This window comes from Chrysochloris asiatica, unplaced genomic scaffold, assembly GCF_000296735.1.
Source record: "Chrysochloris asiatica unplaced genomic scaffold, ChrAsi1.0 scaffold00202, whole genome shotgun sequence".
Classification (NCBI taxonomy): domain Eukaryota; kingdom Metazoa; phylum Chordata; class Mammalia; order Afrosoricida; family Chrysochloridae; genus Chrysochloris; species Chrysochloris asiatica.
The window spans coordinates 1,411,963-1,427,514 of record NW_006408720.1 but is presented as its reverse complement, the minus strand read 5'-3'; positions in this window follow the sequence as shown (position 1 = coordinate 1,427,514).

Genomic DNA, 15,552 nt, shown 5'->3' with positions numbered 1-15,552 from the left:
TAAGTCAAAAAGTATTGCTAATGGAGTTCCAGTTCATATGTGCATGGACTTATTACTATTTGTTGTTCTTAAGTGCTTTCAAACCAGTTCGACTCATAGACACCCCACGCTGGATTTCTGAGGAGGAGCTGATGTGTTTGAACCACCAACCTTGTGGTTAGCAGTCCAGTGTTTATCCTATAACACCATCTAAAATGTATTTAAACAAGTTTCTGTGATCAGTTGAAGATGCAAACAAGTTCTCCAACAATATGCTTGTCTAGTCTTCTTAGAAAGACTTCACAAATGTCCAGTCAAAACAATGATTTAATCAGTGTTTCAAGACCTCTTTGCATGAAGAAAGCAAGGTTATGTCATCTGCATGTAGAGTTGCTAATAGAGCCTTCCTCCAATCCTGATATTGTGTTCCTTTGATATAATACTGCTTCTTGTATTATTTTCTCAGCATACATATTAAATAAACACCTTAAGAGAATATTCCCTAACATACACCCTTCCTGTTTTTAAAACATTCAGAAGCTCCTTTAACTATTTGAATGTGTGTCCCTTGGTCTAAGCACAAGTCCCATAAGACAGCAATGAAATATTCTGGAATTCCTATACTTCACAATGTTATCCAATGTTATTCACACAGTCAAATGCCTTTGGTAGTCAATAAAACATAAATAAATATCTTTTTGATAGTCTCAGCTTTCAGCCAAGATTCATCTGACATTGGCAATGATATCCCTCATTCCACACCCTCTTCTAAATCTGGCTTTAATTTCTCTGGTAGCTCCCTGTGGATGTATGACTGCAACCATTTTTGAATTATTGCCAGTACATTTTACTTGTATCTGATATTAATATTTTTTTTTGTTGCTGCTAGTTCTATCAAGATGGTTCGCAGTCATAGGAACCCTGTATAAAGTTTCTGATGAGTGGCTGGTGAGTTTGAACCATTGACCTTGTGGTAAGCATTGCAATACTTATCGTATTGTGCCACATTAGGACTCTAATCAATATTTCTCATTAATTTCACATTATGTTGGGCCAATGTTCTTTGGAATGGGCACAAATATGGATTTTTTTTTTTTTTTCTAATCAGTTGACTAGGCAGCTGTCTTCCAAATAATTTGGCAAAGACTAATGAATGATTTCACTGTTGCATCAGTTTATTAAAATATTTCAATTGTCATTCCATCGGTTCCTGTAGATTTGTTTTTCACCAATGCCTTCAGTGCAGCTTGGGCATCTTCCTTCAGCTTTTACATCATCATTTATACAAGTCACTTTAGGTTCTCCACGTTCAAAAGAAAGTTCCAAAATATCTTCTACATCCATTTTGACCTTTTCTTTTGTTTCCTGTCACTTTCAGGATCTTTTGCTTTCTTCATGCATGAGGTTCTTGATGTTATCTAACAGCTCTCCTGAGCTTTGCTTATTAGTGTTCAGTGTGTCAAACCTATTCTTGATATGGTCTCAATATTCAATTGGGATATATTCAAGATCATATTTTGGTACTAGACAGTTGGTTTTAATTTTCTTCAGCTTCAACTTGAACCTGTATATGAGCATTAGTGATCTGCTCCACAGTGTGCCCTGACCTTGCTTCTCCATAGCCTCTTTCCACAGATACAGTTTTACTCCAGGGTATTCAATCTGTCAAACTCCACATGTATAGTCACTACTTATGGTTTTGCAAAAGATATCTGCACTAAAGAAACTGTTACTCTTTCAAAATTCTATTATGCAATCTGCAGTGTCATTTTGTCATCCATACCACATTTTAAACAATTGATCCTTCCTCTTTTTTTCCAACTTTTGCATTACAATCACCAGCAATTATTAATGTAGCTTATTGCATGTTTGACCAATTTTAGACTGATAAAGTTGGTTTGTTGTTGTTAAGTGCCGTGCCGTTAAACCAATTCTGACCCATAGCAACCCTGCATAGGGTTTCCAAAGAGCAGCTGGTGAACTTGTACTACCGACCTTGCAGTTCAAACAACTTTGCAGCCTGACGCATTAGCCCACAGCACCACACCAGGACTCTGAAAAAGTTGACAGAGTCCTTCAATTTCTGCATCACTACCTTTAGTGGTTGGTACATAAATGTAATAGTAGTTATATTTACTGGTCTCCTTCTCTATTGTTTTTGTTATTTGCTATTGAGTTGGATCCCTCTCACAGTGACCTTATGCATAATAGAACAAAATGATGCCACATACTGTGCCATCCTCACATGGTTTTAATATTTAAGTCCACTGTTGCTGCCACTGTGTCAATCTATCTTGTTAGGAATCTTCCTCTTTTATGTGGACCTTACACTTTTCCAAGCATAACGTCCTTCTCTAGGAACTGGTCCCTGCCAATTAATTATATGCTAAGAGTACTAGAGACAAAGTCTTGCCATCCCTGCTTCTAAGGAGCATTCAGGCTGTACTTCTTCCAACACAGATTTGTTTTTTGTTGTTCTTCTAGGAGTCCATGGTGCTTTTAGTATTATTCTCCAACACTATAACTCAAAATATCAATTCTTCAGTGGTCTTCCTTACTCACTATCCAACTTTCACAGACATATTAAGCTATTGAAAATGCCATGGCTTGGGTCAGGCACATTTTAGTACTCAAAATTACATCTTTGTTCTTCACACTATAAAGAGGTCTTGTTCAGCAGATTTCCCTAATGCAATAAATTGTTTGATTTCTTGACTGCCACTTCCTTGAGTGTTGATGGTGGATTCAAGAAAAATGAAATATTGCTTAATGTGATATATCCTTTTATTTCTTGACTGCTGCTCCTATGAGCATTGATTGTAAATCCAAGCAAAACGAAGTGTTTGCAAACTTCTTTCTTTAGTCAATTTATCATGATGTATTTTATTGGTCCATTTGTGAGGATATTTGTTTTCTGCATATTGAGGTGAAATCAATACTGAAGGACTTTGTTTTCTTATCTCATCAGTAAGTATTTCAAGTTCTTTTCACTTTTAACAAGCAAGATTGTGTTATCTGCACATTACATATTGTTAATGAGTGTTCCTCCAATCCTGATGCCATGTTCTTTGAATAAAGCAGTTTTTCAGAATATTTTCCCACTAAGCATTTTGAGTATTCTTATAGGATACAAGTAGGTGTAGTTAAAGGACATACACTTCTCCTGATTTTAAACCACAGTACTCCCTTGTTTTGGTTGAGCAACTGCCTCTTATCCATATACAGGTTCCTCATGAGCACAATTAAATGTTGTGTAATACTGATTCTTCTCAATGTTGTCAGTAGTTTCTTAGAACCACACAGTCGAGTATCTTTACATAGTTGATAAAGCAAAAGTGAACATATTTCTGGTATTCTCTGCTTTCAGCCAAGATTCACTGAACATCAGCAATGATATCCCAAGTTCCATGTTCTCTTCTGAATCCAATTTGAGCTACTGAAAACTCACTATTGATACATTGTTGTAGTTATTTTTTAATGATCTTTAGCAAAATTTTACTTGCATGTGATATTAGCAATTTTTTAAAAATGATTTTCACATTTGTTTGGGTTACCTCCCTTTGAAATGGGCACAGATATGTCTTTCAATCAGTTGGCCAGATAGCTGTCTTCCAATTTTCTTGACATAGATGAGTGAGCACTTCCAGTGATAAATCAGTTTGTTGAAAAATTTAAATTTGTATTCCATCAACTCCTGGAGCATTGTATTTTTGCCAATGCCTTCAGTGTTGCTTGGGTTCTTCCTTTAAAATCATTGGTTTTTGATCATACGCTCCCTATTGAAATGATGGAACATCCACCAATTCTTTTTGGTACAGTGACTCTGTGTATCAGGGATGCTCTGAGTATTCCTAAATTTGGTATTTCTAGTTTCATTAAATACTCTCCATAGAATTCTTTAGTACTGCAATCCAAGGTTTGAATTTTTACTTCAGTTCTTTCAGCTTGAAAAATGCTGAGTGTGTTCTTTCCTTTTGATTTTCTTACTCCAGGTCTTTGCACATTTTCATTACAATATTTGGCTTTGTCTTCAGGAACTGCTCTTTGAAATTTTGTTCAGCTCTTTTACTTCGTCATTTATTTCAGTCATTTTAGCTTCTTCTCTATGCTCAGAAGCAAGTTTCAGTGTTTCTTCAGACATCCATTTTGGGCTTTTTCCACCCTTTTCTCCCTGGTATTTTTAATGACTTTTTGTTGTCTCCCAGTATGATGTTCTTGATTTCATTTCACAACTTTTCTGGACTTCCATCATTAATGTTTAATGTACCAAATCTTTTCTTGAGATGTTCTCTAAATTCAAGTATAATATCCTTAAGGTAATATTTTTTTTTCTCTCCCATGGAATTGTTATAATTTTATCCAGCTTCAGCCTGAACTTGCCTATGGAGCAATTTATGGTCTGTTGCACAGTCTGCCCCTAACCTTATTTTGACTAATGACATTTATCTTCTCCATCTCTCTTTTACTGAATAAGTCAATTGATTGCTGTGTATTCCATCTAGTGAGGTTTTATGCTGTTGATAAAAAGTATTAGTAATGAGTAAGTCATTTCAATGGCTAAACATTCAGAAGTGGACCGCCTTTTCTTCTTCCTACTCTGTCTTAATCGGGAAACTGCTGAAACCTGTCCACAATGGGTGACCCTGCTTATATTTAATATATAGGTGGCATATCTTCCAGTATCACAACACACAAGGCTCCTCAGTATGATAAACTGACAGACAAGTGGGGAGTCATATGGGTATAGATATTTTCCTTGTGTGGGTATGTATATTATCCTATATAGACAATACTGCACTTCAAGATAGATTTTGAAATATTGTTCTTCTAGAGGAATGAGATGCCATGGCTCTTCAATATGTCATTCTTGATATAGTACAACATAAAATTGTCCATTTCAAAATATCTATTACCAGTCCACTCCAGGTCTCTGATGACTAAGAAGTCAACATTTAAGAATCCCATTTTATTTTTTATGAGTTCTAAATTTCTTATGTTTACATTTCATACATTCCACTTTCTGATTATTAATGAATGTTTGCTGGTATTTCTTCTCATTTTGAGTTGTACCGCATCAGTAAATGAGGGTCCTGCAACTTTGTTTCCATCCATGTCATAAAAGCTAACTCCACTTGGAGGGTGGAGCTCTTCCTCTGTCATCTTTTCAGTGCCTTCCAATCTGAGGGCTTCATCTCCTAGCACTTAATGTTGCCTTGATCTCCATAATGATTTTACTGGCTACATTTCAAAAGTGGTCCACCTATGCCTTCTTCCTAATCAATTTTAGTCAGAAAGTTAGAGAGATGGAAACAAAACCTTCAGAAGTATATCTATCTAGAGGGAGAATATGTCTATAGATTCAAAATTCGATATTTTTGTTTAATAAATATTTCTAAACAACACTTTTTGACTTAACGTCATACAACTGAGTCAGTTTATTTGGTAACAGCAACAACTGAGAAAATTGTGTTTTAATAGAAATAATCAAGAAGTTATCTAGTCTTTCTAAATCTTAATTCTACAATTTAAAAAATGGGTATAATTCCTTAGTGCATCATGAAGATGCTGTGAGGCTTTTATTAAAATGCTTTGTTAATGACAAAGCACTATTCAATGCAGCTTGTTATTATAGCACATAACTCAACATTTTATTATTCTAAGACTCATTTATACATAAAGCATAACAATGCTTTAAGCACAATTATCCAAGACAGTGAAACACTAAATGAAATCTCTGTTAGTGAAAAATGCTTATCACTTCACTTTTTTATGACTATATCTCGGAGACTATTCCATTTCCTTTTACAATTTATTCTTGAACAATGAGAAATAAACACTAAACTGCTTGTTGTATAATTTGCTTTCTTTTGAAATCAATGCACTGTACTCTGTAATATGTAGTATTTGAATTCAAAATTCCTTTTGTGTTTTCAAATATGCTAACACATTTTTGCGAACGTTTGGGAGCGCACTTACGTTGACAAAATGCGTAGCATTCTATTATGATAAATCAGTATGAACAAAATCTAAAATTGCATGTGATTTAAAAGATATGTCTATTTAGAAAATATTTTATTTAATTTCTCCTTCTAAAAAATCATCACTGGGGATTAATTTAAAGTAAGTGTTTATAACAGTAATGTCTGCTTTTACATTTTAATTAATTTGAATCAGAACACTATTTTAATTTGTTGCAAAGGCTTTCACAAAACTGATTTAATAATTACAAATGTACATGACTAAAAGTCAGTAATATAGGATTTACATTCTACAAGTAAATGTAATGGTTTTAGATAATTGTTTTAAATTAGAAATTTATGAAGGTTCATAATGCCACATAAATTAATATTTGATGGTATTCATTGATATGGAACAAATGATGGGGTAGGGGATCTATACTGAACCATTACTTTTAATTGAACTGATGTACATAATAAAATCATATAATCAACTAATTTAAGAATATTTAAAATGAATGATTGGAAATGTTTATCTCTTCACTTTTTTTTAATGACTATCTCTCTGAGACTATTCCATTCCCTATTACAATTTATTCTCAGATAAAACAACCTTATCAAATTTTAAAATGAATTAGATTTATAATTATATTATATTTGCAAATCGCAAATTGTATTTGTTGTGACAAGAATCCCTCCTCCCTACCAGTTAATCACTATACTTTAAAAGAATGATAGAAATTACATCTCAAAACAATTCTAATCAAAATTTAAAAATCAAACTATTCATAAGTGATCACTATTGACAGGAAGAATTTTGAAAGTACCGTGAACAAACAAATCTGTGTTAGAAGAAGTACAACCAGAATGCTCCTTAGAGCATCTGCAAGGATTGCCAGAGTTAATCTCTCAAACTTTTGACATATTATCAGGAATGTTCAGTCTCTGGAGGAAGACATCATGCTTGGTAAAGTGGAGAGTCAGCTAAGAAAAGGAACACCCCACCCCCAAAGAGATGAACTGGCATAGTGGCTGCTGTCATGGCTCAAACATCGTAACAATTGTGAGGATGGCACAGGGCCAGATGGTAGTTCGTTGTTTCATTTACAGGGTCATTACAAGTCATAACTGACTTGAGGGTACCTATCAACAACAACAACTGACAGTAAGCTAACTTTCCATTACTCTTGTTTTCAGAGGAAGGTACTAAACAACCACAACAACAAAATTTTATCTTAAAAATAAAAATAAAACTGTGCTTCTATGTGCACTCCTCTCATTCCTCCTAGGGAAGAATAGCACTATATGATAAGATTGATGACTTTGGGTGAAAGGGTCAAAAACATGTGGCTCAGTCCCATCAAGATTCTTCCTCTTTCTAAACACGTTTCTGCAGGAGGCATGCATTCAAGGGTACTCTGATTCTTGTACGAAAAAATCTGCTTTTGTGTGAGGGTTGTAGTTGTCCAGCTTAGCCAACACTAGGGTGAGAAATTTTGCCTTGTTTAATAGTAGCGAACAAGCCTATTAGGGCCAGAGATTTAAGTCATGTATTCTAGTAATGGAGTTCTGGTATGGTGCTGTAGGATAAACAATTAGCCATAAGGTTGGTTTGAACAACAAGACTGGTAGTTCTAACTCCCCAGCCTCTCCTCAGTAACCCTATACCTGGTTGTTAAGAATCAGAACTGATTCCAAGGCACTAACAGCAAAAATTTCAATCTAGCATTTATCAAGAATGAAATTTATATTTCCATCTCCAATCATCATGATTCCTTTCCATTATTCAACTTATTTTGAATTTAGGCAAAGAAGATGAGTATTGCTTTATCATATTAAAAACTATAATAGAGTTTATTTAAGCAAAAGTACCACCACAATGAAATACAGAGGATTCACATTTAAGCACATAATGCAAAAACAGGAAGATACAAATTTTAACCAAAGAAAGTTGAAATACTTATGACCAACAGTGTGGTGCTGTAGGATAAGCACTACACTGCTAATAAAAAAGTTAGTGATTCAAATTCACTAGTCACTCTTCAGAAATCTTAAACAGGGTGGTTATGAATCAGAATGGATAGCACCAAATAACAACAACAACACTTTAATTCCTGTTTGAGAATGGGCTATCTTTGTTAATAACGAAGGATTCATGTCTACGGTATCTTGAGTTAATTTCTTTTGAGATATAAAATAAATTTAAAGGTTGGATAGAGATAAGAAAAGAGAGATGCATGAACATGAAGATCACAGAGGAGCAGCACTCAAATAGAAAATACTTTACTCCAGAACTGGCAGAAAGAGAGAGCTTTCCCTTAAAGCTGGCACCCTGGATTAAGACTTTATTTCCTAAACCATTAATTTCTCATATGCAAGTTCAGGCTGAAGCTGAAGAAAATTAAAACAAGTAAAAGAGAGATAAAAATTTAACTTAAACATATCCCACTTGAAATTAAAAATCATATCAAGAACAGATTTGATATATTAGATGCTAATGACAGAAAACCAGAAAAGTTTTGGGATGACATCAAGAACATCACACAGGATGAAAGCAAAAGATCAGTAAGAAGACAAGGAAGAAGGAAAAGAATAAAATAGATGTCAGAATAGACTTTGAAACTTTTTAGCCAGCAGTGACAGGAAGAAATGAGGAAGTAAAATAACTGAACAGAAGTTTTCAAATAGCAGCTCAAAAAGACAAAGTCAAGTATGATAATGAAATGTGCAATTATTAAGACAAAATGGAAGAACTGAAGGAAAGAAGTCCAATCCTCAACTTACAATACTGAAGGATTCTATGAGTAAAATATTGAAGGATGCAGAACACATCAAAAGAAGATGGAAGGAATACACAGAGTCACTGTTTCAAAAAGAAATGATGTTCAACCATTTCAAGAGATAGTATATGATCAAGAGGCAATGGTACTGGAGAAGTCCAAAGTGCACTGACGGCATTCTCAAAGAAAAAGCCTCTAGGAATTGATGGGACACAAATTGAAATATTTCAACACATTGAAGCAGCACTAGAAGCACACACTCATCTATGCCAAACTCATTGGAAGAGATCCACAGTTTTGCCAATTCCTAATAGAGGTGACCCCATGATATGTGTAAATCAGCAAACAATAATAATGTCATAAGCAAATAAAATTTTGCTAAAGATAATTTTAAAATATCTGCAAGAGTACATTGACGGGGAACTGCCAGAGGTTCAACCTGGATTCAGAAAGAATGTGAATGAGAGCTATCTTAACTGACATCAGATGAAATTTGGTTGAAAGGAGAGAATAACATAAAGACTTTTGACTGTGTGTATCATGACAAACTATGGAAAACATTGCAGAGATGAGTATTTTTGAATACTTATTTGTGCTCATGAAAAACTTGAGAAAGAAAAAGAGGCAGTAGTTCTAACAGAACAACAGGACACAAAACATTTTAAATTCAGAAAAGGTGTGTGCCAGGGTTGTATCATTTCACCATACTCCTTCAAACTGCATGCTGAGCAAATAATCTGAAAATCTGAATTTTATGAAGAAGAACATGGCATCAGAATTGTAGGAAGATTTATTAACAAGCTGCAATATGCAAATGACACAACCTTGCCTGTGGAAAGGGAAGAGAATTTAATATACTCACTGAAAAGGATCAAAGAATGCAACCTTTAGTAAGGTTTTCATTTCAATGTAAAGTAAAAAAAAAAAAAAATCCATACCACTGGACTAATAACATCATGATAAATAGAGAAAAAACTGAAACTTTCAAAGATTTCATTTTGTTTGGATTCACTATCAACACTTATGGAAGCAGCAGTCAAGAAATCAAACCATGTATTGATTTAGGCAAAACTGCAGCACAAGACCACTTTAAAGTATTCAAGAGTAAAGATGTTAGCTTGAGGACTAAGGTTCTCCTTACTCAGGCCATGACATTTACAATAGCTTCATATGCATATGAAAGTTTGATCGTGCATAATGGAGATTCTAGGAGAAATGATGCATTTGAATTATGGTGAGGGAGAAGAACATTAAAAGCACCATGGACTGTCAGAAACAATCTGTGTTGCAAGAAGTACAGCCATAATGATCCTTAGAAGCCAGGATATCCAGACTTCATCTCCCATCATTCAGATATTATCAGGAGGAACCATTCACTGCAGAAAGACATCATGCTAGGTAAAGTGAAGGACCAGCCAAAAAGAAAAAAAGGAAAAGCTCCAATGAGATGGATTGGCACAGTGGCAGCAGCAATGGGCTAAAGCTTCTTAACAATGATTGTGAGGATGGTACAGAACCAGGCAGTATTTTGTTCTATTGTGCATAAGGTTGCTGTGAGTCAGAACTGACTTGATGGATGATATCAAGACCATCATACTGGAAGAAAGCAAAAGGTCATAAGAAGACAAGAACAAAGGAAAAGAACAACAAGGTTGTCAGAAGAGACTCTGAAACTTGCTCTTCAGTATAGAGATGCTAAAACTAATGGAAGAAGTTAGGAGGCACAAGAACTGAACAGAAAATTACAAAAGGAACCTCAAGAAGACAAAGTCAAATAGAGAGAAATGTGCAAAGACATAGAGTTAAAAAACCAAAAGGTAAGAACATACTCAGCATTTCTCAAGCTGGGGGAACTGAAGAAAAAAATCAAGACTCAACTTGCACTATTGAGGGATTATATTGACAAAATATTAAATGATGCAGAAAGCATAAAAAGAAGATGGAAGGGCATAAAAAGAAGATGTAAGGAATACACAGACTCACTGTACCAAAAAGAAATGGCTGGTGTTCAAACATTTAAAGAGGTAGCATATGATCAGGAAGTAATGATCCTTAAGGAAGAAGTCCAAGGTACAGAGAAGGCACTGACAAAGAACAAGGCATGGGGAATAGATGGATTACAAATTGAAATATTTCAACAAACTGATGTGTCACTGCAGGCATACACTTGTCTATGCCAAGAAATTTGGAAAACAACTACCTGGCCAACTGACAGTAAGAGATTCTTATATATGCCCAGCCCAAAGAGGGGTGATCAAATGGAATGCAGAAATCATTGGATCATATCATTGATATCCCATGCCAGTAAAGTTTTACTATAGATAATTCAAAAGTAGCTGCAACCATACATTAACATAGAACTTCTAGAGGTTCAAGCTGAATTCAGAAGAGGACATGGAACAAGGGATATCATTGGTGACATCAGGTGGATCTTGGCTTAAAGCAGAAAATATCGGAAAGATGTTTACCTGTGTTTTATTGCCTATGCAAATGCTTTAGATTGTGTGTATCATGATAAGCTATGGACAACATTGAGAGGAATGAGTATTCCAAATGAGTATTTCCATGTAGTGAAATGTACAAAGATCTGGAGTTAGAAAACTGAAAGGGAAGAACACACTCAGCATTTCTTAAGCAGAAGGAACTGAAAAAAAAACTTCAGGAATTGACATGCAATGTTAAAGGAGTCTATGGGCAATATATGAGCACACTTTATTGTGCTCATGAAGAACCTGTACATAGAACAAGCGGCAACTGTTTGAACAGAACAAGGGAACACCGAATGGTTTAAAATTAGGAAAGGTGTGTGTCATGGTTATATTCTTTCACCACACTCATTCAATCCCTATGCAGAGCAAATAATCCAAAAAACTGGATTATATGATGAAAAATGTGGTATCAGGAATGGAGAAATACTCGTTAACAACCTGTGAGATGCAGATAATAAAACCTTGCTTGCTGAAAGCAGAGAGGACTTAAAATACTACCTGGTAATGATCAAAGATCACAGCCTTCAGTAGGGTATTGATTACATCTCAACATAAAGAAAACAAAATCCTCACCACTGGATTAATAAACAGTGTCCAAATAAATGGAGAAAAGATTAAAGTTGTTAAAAACTTCATTTTGCTTGGATCAACAATCAACACTCATGAAAGCAGCAGTCAAGAAATAAAACAATTTATTGCATTAGGCAAATCTGCTGCACAAGACCTCTTTAAAGTGTTGAAGAGCAAAGATGTCAGTTTGAGGACTAAGGTGAGCCTCACGTTTTCAATACCCTCATATGCATGAGAAAATTGAACAGTGACTAAGGAAGAACATACAAAAATTGATATGCATTTGAGTTATGGTGTGGAGGAGAATACTGAAAGTACCATGGACTGCCAGATCTGTGTTGGAAAAAGTACAGCTAGAGTGGTCAGTGGAAGGCAGGGTGGCCAGACTTCATTTCTCACACTCAGGACATATTATCAGGAAGGACCAGTCACTGAGAAGGTTAACATATTTGGTAAAGTGGAGGGTCAGAGAAAAAGAGGAAGACCCAACAAGATGGATTGGCATCTGGTGGCGGCAGCAGCAATGGGATCAGGAGAAGCAACGATTGTGAGGTTGGCAGTGTTTTAGTACCAAATTCTCTCTTAGATACCTTTTGCTACTATACAGCCACCAGTCAGTGGCTTTAACAAACAGAAACTTATTTTCTCAGAATTTGTTGTTGTTGTAGTTGATGGATGCCATCGAGTCAGTACTGACGCATAGCGATCCTATGAACAACAGAATGAAACACTGCCCAGTTCTCCTGTGTTTGAACATCAAATGTAATTCTGGTGATGGGTAAGAAGGAAGCTATAGAAAATGCATATTGTCATAGAAAATGCATACAGAAACAGCAACACATTTATTTTTATAGCAATGTGAATGTTTAATGTAAGGCTTTATAATAAATGTGATGAACATACGATTGGACAATGGGAGAAGGGTGATGATTTTTATTCACTTACAAAGAACTTTGATAAATTATGTTAACATAGTTGCAAGAAGGCAGAATTTGAAAATTATGAAATCAGACTTCTCAGATTTCTTAAAGGGTCCACGTGGTTTCTCTTCACCACTTACAGTAAAATGTGAGAGAAAAATAGATGGATTTAAAAATGAACTTCCCAGAATGAAATCAGAACTTAATAGATTTGGAAAATTCAGTTGTACAAATTATGGACACATTCCCTAAAATATTCATAAAAGACATGTCGACACAATTTTTGTTAAAGATATTAATCATGTGAGTGATGGACCTAACAAACTACAATAGCAGAAACCCATCAGGAACAAAGAAAGAATGAAAGGAAAGACTGCTGTCTATCTCTTGGAATTCTCTATAGGTAGCAAAGAATCCAAAGAAAAAACATCTACTGTACTCCAAGAAAGGAAAAATATTACCCCAGGATCAACCCTTAGATCAATGGAAGTGTTTGAAAGTTCAAGGGAAGCAAGACCTTCCTGTTTTCAAAGGGTTGTTGTTGTTGTTGTTGTTAAGTGCCTTCGAGTCGGTTCCGACCCATAGCGACCCGGTAGGGTCACAATTTCCTGCATCTTGAGGAGTGGGGCTGCAATCTCCTAATTTTCAAAGAATTGTATCTTTGCCATTTCAGTTCTGGAATATGAAGTGGTTTTCAGGAGTACCAGGATCATGGGACTGACAATCAAAACAGTGATGTTAAGGCTGCCACACTCAAGGGGAGGAGGAAAGAGGACTACAGAAGCCATTGGGTAGACTGTCTATCAGACAAACTAGGAGATGGGTCAACCCAAAGCCAATGGAACAGAGTTGTGGTGGTCAGTACACCTGGAAGTTGGAGCTGAGGGCCAGAGTCAAGGTGCCTTCACCCCAAATCCAGAGCACTGGCCAATAGCCAGAGTCTAGAAGGCAAGTCCACTGCCCAGATGGTCAAAGAAAACAGGATTGCTGTCAAGCCTTGAGAGCCAACATAAATTGTTCTCCTGGATTCTGAACACCCTTGGTGCGTGTCTTAGTCATCTAATGTTGCTACAACAGAAACACTATAAGTGGTTGGCTTTAACAACCAGAAACTTACTCTCTCACAGTTTAGGAAGGCAAAAGTACAAAATCAGAGTGTCAGCTCATGGTAAAGGCTTTCTCTTTGTCAACTCTGAGGAATGGTCTTTGTCTCCTTTCACCATCTGTAGGCTCAATATTTCACCACTGGTCTGTCAGAATACAGAATGTACAAAATAGGAATCTGAGAAAAATGGAAGTTATAAAAAATAAAATGGAATGCATAAACATTATATCCTAACCATAGTGAGCTGAAATGGATTAGCATTGGGAATTTTGAAACTGATAATCAGAGAGTTTGATTATCAAACCCTGACAATATGCCAGGAATGACAAATTGAAGAAGAATGGCATCAAATTTGTCATCAAAAGGAATATTTATTTTGATATCTAACTTAAAGTATAATGCTGTGTGTAATACGATAATATCCTTTGACTACAAGGCAGACCAGTTGATAGCACTAGTATTGAAGTTTATGCAAAAACCACAAAAGGTAGCAATGATGAAATTGAAGAATTATACCAACTTCTTCAGACTTGAAGTGATTAATCATACAATCAAGTTGTATTAAAAATTAGTGATGATTAGAATGAAAACAAACGGAATGCATTAGAATAGAAACAAAAAGGAAGGATCAGTAGTTGAAAAAATAGAATTGGTGATAGAAACCATGCTGGAGATCCATAATAGAACATTGCAAAACAAATGATTTCCTGATTGCAAATACCTTTTGTTAAACAACATAAGATAACTATATACATGGACCTCACCAGATGGAATGCAAAGAAAGCACTGAGTACATTTATGAAAGAGACAGTGGAAAAGTTTCATATCATCCACCAAAACCAGGATAGGAACAGAAATGTGGAACAGACCATCAATTAATCATATGCAAGTTAATTCTGAAGCTAAAGAAAATTAAAGCAAATCCACAAGATTCAAAATATAATTTTAAACATATCGCACCTGAATGCAGATATCAACTCAAGAATTGTTGCTGCTGTTTTAAGTGTTGTTGAATTGACTCTGACCCATAGTAACCTTGTATAGGGTTTCCAAAGAGTGTCTGGTGAGCTTGAATCATTGAGCATACGGTTCAAACTGATTTTGCAGTCCAGCATATTAACCAATAGCACTATACCAGGATTCCAGTCACTGAATTACACAAGTAAAAATGTATTCTTTTAAGATTTTGCTGTGTTCATTCTCAAACAAAAAACAATAAATAAAATTATTTAAATGAATTTAGTATTTTTCCTAATTAATATTTAATAATTAGTTATGACCTTCATTCCCTTTTGATTATTACATCTTTTTCAACACTCTAAAACTTTTTAATTTATAAATTACAAAGAAATTTTGTGAATGGGTCTAAGGAAGTCATTTCTCTATTTACTGCCAAATTGCTTTCCAAACACATTATTAAAACAGCAGAGGAATCATTGATTTTTTAATTCCAAAGTAATTCATTAGTTACCAGTGTTTCTGAAATCTCAAGGGATATTTTAACATTGAAGTAATTTTCATTATGCAAAAATTCATTTGAGTTTAAACTTCTGTTGGTTGCTTAAGGAAGTACCTGCTAACAAACTTCATTTTTCCTAATAGGATGTATGCTTATTTGAGAAATATATTTGAAAAATATACCTATTTCCTTTAGTATATATGTAATTATGGTGCTCAATGACATGAACTCATTAATTCATTTAGAACACTTAGTCACACTTCAGTGCATGTTTTTGTTAGATGCCATCTAGT